Here is a 5321-nt window from a genome sequence, read left to right on the forward strand (position 1 = left end):
TATAGATCTAGAAGCCGAGAATTCACCATCTCCTCTTGCCACTTTTGAATCTCCTGGCCCTGTGACCTTACCTTTGCTCTCTCCACTTCCGTCCTGGAGATCATTCAGACCGTACTCATGCGTTACTCAAACGTAGTAATCATGCGTTTTGAACACTGAAGAATTCTATTTGAGTTGAAATTACCCATTTAAATAGATAATTTACCCGGCACTAGAAATTAGAAGGCAAAATAGGCACTAAGGAAGAAGAAAATAGGCACTGGCTCTGCTTCTGTAGTTTTACAAATACAAGATTTCTCGGAGATCAAGCCTTACTTGGCAAATAATAAGAAAAACCAGAGAATTTTCACTGATGCATAGAGCAAAGCGTTAGTTCAGATCTGGGAATTAGCTTGCATGGAACAGCTTTAATTCTTCAACGTCTATCTCAACTTCTGTCTACAAAAATCATTATTCCATCCATTAACTATTAACTATCACACTTCTTCCTAGAATGGGTTGTTAGGTGATATTTCAGAGCCGACTTATCTGAAAATGTTCTCTTGCATAAATTACATTTGAATGGTTTCTCACCTGTAAGAGGTCTTTGATGGATATTCAAATGGCTTGGACGAGAAAAGCATTTCTGACATATATCACATTTAAATGGGCTCTCACCTGTATGCACAATTTGATGCTCCTTCAAATTGCTTGATCTAAAAAAGCATTTCTTACATATATCACATTCAAATGGCCTCTCACCTGTATGCACTATTTGATGATTTTTCAAATGGCTTGGTGAAGGTAAAGCATTTCCTACATATATCACATTCAAATGGCATCTCATCTGTATGCACTATTTGATGCGCTTTCAAATGGCTTGGTGAAGGAAAGCATTTCTTACATATCTCACATTCAAATGGCCTCTCATCTGTAAGCATTATTTGGTGCTGTTTCAAATTGCTTGATGAAGCAAAATATTTCTTACATATCTCACATTCAAATGGCCTCTCACCTGTATGTACAATTTGATGCTTCTTCAAATTGTCTGATAAAGAAAAGCATTTCTTATATATATCACACTCACATGGTCTCTCATCCTTATGCACTATTTGATGATTTTTCAAAGAGCTTGGAAATGAAAAGCCTTTCTTACATAGATTACATTCATATATCTTTTTTTCTGTGTGTATACTTTTATGTCTTTCTAATTTTGTATTATTTTTACTGAGCAAGTATGTTTTCTGATCGTCTAACCTTTTTTCATCAGATTCCGGTTTTGATGAATTTGAGTATTGGCTTGCTGACGAATTCTGTGACATCACTAGCGATTGATTTTCCTGCAGGTCTAGTTCAGACATTTTTCGCGAAAAGTGACTTTGTAACTCTAGATGTTGTCTCATATCATCAATATATTCTCTTTAACAAATGGCACATCTCCTTGTCCCTCCCATTTGGTGTTCTATGTAATGAACAACAAAATTACTGTAATCACAAACTACTGCTTGGCAGATATCACACTCTATTGGTGAAAGCTCTTCACAACCTGTTTCAATGTGAAGACCTAGAATCAAAAGAGATTTCTCTGCTTTTCCACAGGAGCCGCATCGCCAGATTCCAACTGTAAGTTCTTCAGATACTATATTCAATGAAACACCCAAAGGTCAATTTTGATGCTCAGATGACAGAATATAACTAGAAGTTTCTCTCATTGTTTCAGTATCAATTGTTGAAGCAGCTTCAGCTTCTACAAAATAAAAAGAATTAACAAATAGAAGATAAATGAACAATAAAATTGTCTGAATAATTCACCCAGAAAGAATGAAAGCCACAGAGCATACAAATACCAGTCAACAAATTTGTAAAACTAGACATAGCACGAGGTCAGCACAAATTTAAGAGTGATAAAGTTGATTGTTACGAAACTGATTTCACAAATTTAGTTGTATTCACAAATTTTCATATCTAGTAGTTAGTAGTTAATTTTTATGAATAGAAACATACTTATACTCGCTCAATAAAGACTAGAATGGCAAATCAATCGGCACTTTGCCGACATTGTGCAACTTTAACCTACTTAAATAATGCTGTTAAAAAACAAACACACCCAAAATCACCAAAATCGGTATCTTAATCGGACCCAAATAATCCATATCGGTCGGGCTCTAATAAAAAATGTATATGAAAGTCAAACATTCAAAAAGTATTAAAAGATTGGGATCTACATTGTCTTACACTGGTTCTATTCAGTTGCTTTAATTATTAAATAAAAATTAGAAAAAAAACTTTGTTAGTTCAATTTCATAGGATAATTAGATTATGAATAATAAAAATTGTCTTTGTCAGCTTCAAAACTTAAGATGATTGAAAGTAATATAGAGTATGAAAAACAAGCTATATATGCTTCGAAATGTTTCAACGAATTATTTTCTGGTGTATCTATCTTCATAGTGAACCTAAATATGTAATTTTGTAAGACTTAATTAAAAACAAATAATAGACTCAACTATCAAATGTTCACTCTCTGGGTATGTCCAGGAATAAGCGGGGAAAGGAAGAAGGGGTTGGGGGTCAGTTATAAGAAATTTTTACTAATGTGATACATAGAAGGCTTCAATAAATAATTATCTCGTCAAGCTTTCTCAGTGCTGCACATCTATCTTTCTCCATATCATTCGAGAATATTTTTGTATGATTTATGATTTAAGTAATATTAAACTATACGACCAAACATACACTCCATGGGTATACCAAAGCATAAGCGGGCAGTGGGGGATGGGGAGAGTCAGTTATAAGAAAGACTTACAAACGTGATATATGTAATTTTCTGAGTCTACTAGAGTACTACTACTAATATCTCACCGCAGGCCAACACAGCCTGAGGCCAACAAAGCTGTGTTGCCTGAGGCCAACAGCTACACAGGCTCTTCCTTCATCTCAATCTCTTGAAAGCCTCCCTCTTTAACCCCTCACAGGAAGTTCCCATTTCCTTTAATTCTTTCTGTACAAGTTTGTATGACAATTTTACTTAAAAAATACAATTATGAAAGAATTATTACCATGAGCATGTAATAACTCTGAAAACCAATGTTCAGTGCTGTGGTTCACACTCCCCCCCATCCTTTCCAAAATTTATGCGTTCACTTGGGATAAAAATCGACGAAAGGGAGCGCAATAACTGCCATAGGGGCTTTTAACCTCAGATGAGCTGAAAATGGGAGCAAGAATATGAACCGCAATTGAGTTTTGATTTTGTCCTTCTTTCATTTATTTTCTCTTTTATCTTTCATTTCAATTTTGTCTTTCTTCTTTTTTGATGTCTTTATATTCCCTTAAAACAGTCTACATTTTTATCGCATAGTTGTAACTTAAATAGTCTTGAACTATTCCAAACGAAAATGGCTTCAATTATTCCTGTTCAGAAATAGAATTAAAAGTGAAGTTATTTCTCTTAAGCTACATCATGTTTGGAAGAAAATTGATGTTACGCAGAAAAATTTTCAAAAAATCAGTAAAGTAAAAAAACAAACTCCACCTCTACTTTGCTAGTGTAACTCTCTAGTTACTTAAAAAAGAGTTTTTACATTAATTTTGAGAGGCTCAAGACCTACTTTTGTCTTACACTGTTTCAGTATTGAGCATTTAAATTTTTTTGAGGCACTTGCCTACGAGCCGAAATGAAAACTAAGTGTTGCTATAGACTTTTTCATTGAATATAGTATCTGAATCAGACTTACAGGAACTTGATAGAAATAACGAAGGTATATTTGGAATTATTAGTGGTACTTTAAAATTCAGGCTGATTAAGCATTATTTTGTTGAAAGTTTTTTCCTACCTAACAAACGTTCTTCACGTTTTTGTATTTGAATAGTATTGCCAAAAGTATTTTTTTCATTCAAATAGATAATTAAATAGTACTCCCAAAAGTCTATTGCAACACTTAGTTTTCATTTCGGCTCGTAGGCAAGTGCCTCAAAAAAATTTAAATGCTCAATACTGAAACAGTGTAAGACAAAAGTAGGTCTTGAGCCTCTCAACATTAATCTAAAAACTCTTTTTTAAGTAACTAGAGAGTTACACTAGCAAAGTAGAGGTGGAATTTGTTTTTTTACTTTACTGATTTTTTGAAAAATTTTCTGCGTAAAATCAATTTTCTTCCAAACATGATGTAGCTTAAGAGAAATAACTTCACTTTTAATTCTATTTCTGAACAGGAATAGTTGAAGCCATTTTCGTTTGGAATAGTTCAAGACTATTTAAGTTACAACTATGGGATAAAAATGTAGACTGTTTTAAGGGAATATAAAGACATCAAAAAAGAAGAAAAACAAAATTGAAATGAAAGATAAAAGAGAAAATAAATGAAAGAAGGGCACCCTCAAACCTCAAATGTTGTTCATATTCTTGCTCCCATTTTCAGCTCATCTGAGGTTAAAAGCTCCTATGGCAGTTATTGTGCTCCCTTTCGTCGATTTCTATACCAATTAAACGCATAGATTTTGGAAAGGAGTGGGGAGGGAGTGTGAACCACATCACTGAACATTGGTTTTCAGAGTTATTGCATGCTCATGGTAATAATTCTTTCATAATTGTATTTTTTAAGTAAAATTGTCATACAAAATTGACAGAGAAAATTAAATGAAATGGGAACTTCCTGTGAGGGGTTAAAGAGGGAGGCTTTCAAGAGATTGAGATGAAGGAGAAGCCTATGTAGCTGTTGGCCTCAGGCAACACAGCATTGTTGGCCTCAGGCTGTTTTGGCCTGCGTTGAGATGTTACTAGTAGTACTCTAGTAGACTCAGAAAATTAAATATATCACATTTGTAAGTCTTTCTTATAACTGACTCTCCCCATCCCCCACTGCCCGCTTATGCTTTGGTATACCCATGGAGTGTATGTTTGGTCGTATGGTTTAATATTACTTAAATCATAAATCATACAAAAATATTCTCGAATGATATGGAGAAAGATAGATGTACAGCACTGAGAAAGCTTGACGAGATAATTATTTATTGAAGCCTTCTATGTATCACATTAGTAAAAATTTCTTATAACTGACCCCCAACCCCTTCTTCCTTTCCCCGCTTATTCCTGGACATACCCAGAGAGTGAACATTTGATAGTTGAGTCTATTATTTGTTTTTAATTAAGTCTTACAACATTACATATTTAGGTTCACTATGAAGAAAGATATACGAAAAAATAATTTGTTGAAACATTTCGAAGCATATAGAGCTTGTTTTTCATACCCTATATTACTTTCAATCATCTTAAGTTTTGAAGCTGACAAAGACAATTTTTATTATTCCTAATCTAATTATCTGATAAAATAAATTTCATC

The 5321-nt window shown here is 33.7% G+C and overlaps 1 pseudogene; it reads right to left on the reverse strand.

Annotated features, from left to right (window-relative positions):
• Nucleotides 1-469: 469 nt before the first annotated feature.
• On the reverse strand, nt 470-1433 carry LOC148947993 (uncharacterized; annotated as a pseudogene).
• Between the last annotated feature and the right edge of the window lie 3888 nt (nt 1434-5321).

This window comes from Artemia sp. Qi Xiang Cuo, chromosome 10 (assembly GCF_049724085.1).
Source record: "Artemia sp. Qi Xiang Cuo chromosome 10, ASM4972408v1, whole genome shotgun sequence".
Classification (NCBI taxonomy): Eukaryota; Metazoa; Arthropoda; class Branchiopoda; order Anostraca; family Artemiidae; genus Artemia; species Artemia sp. Qi Xiang Cuo.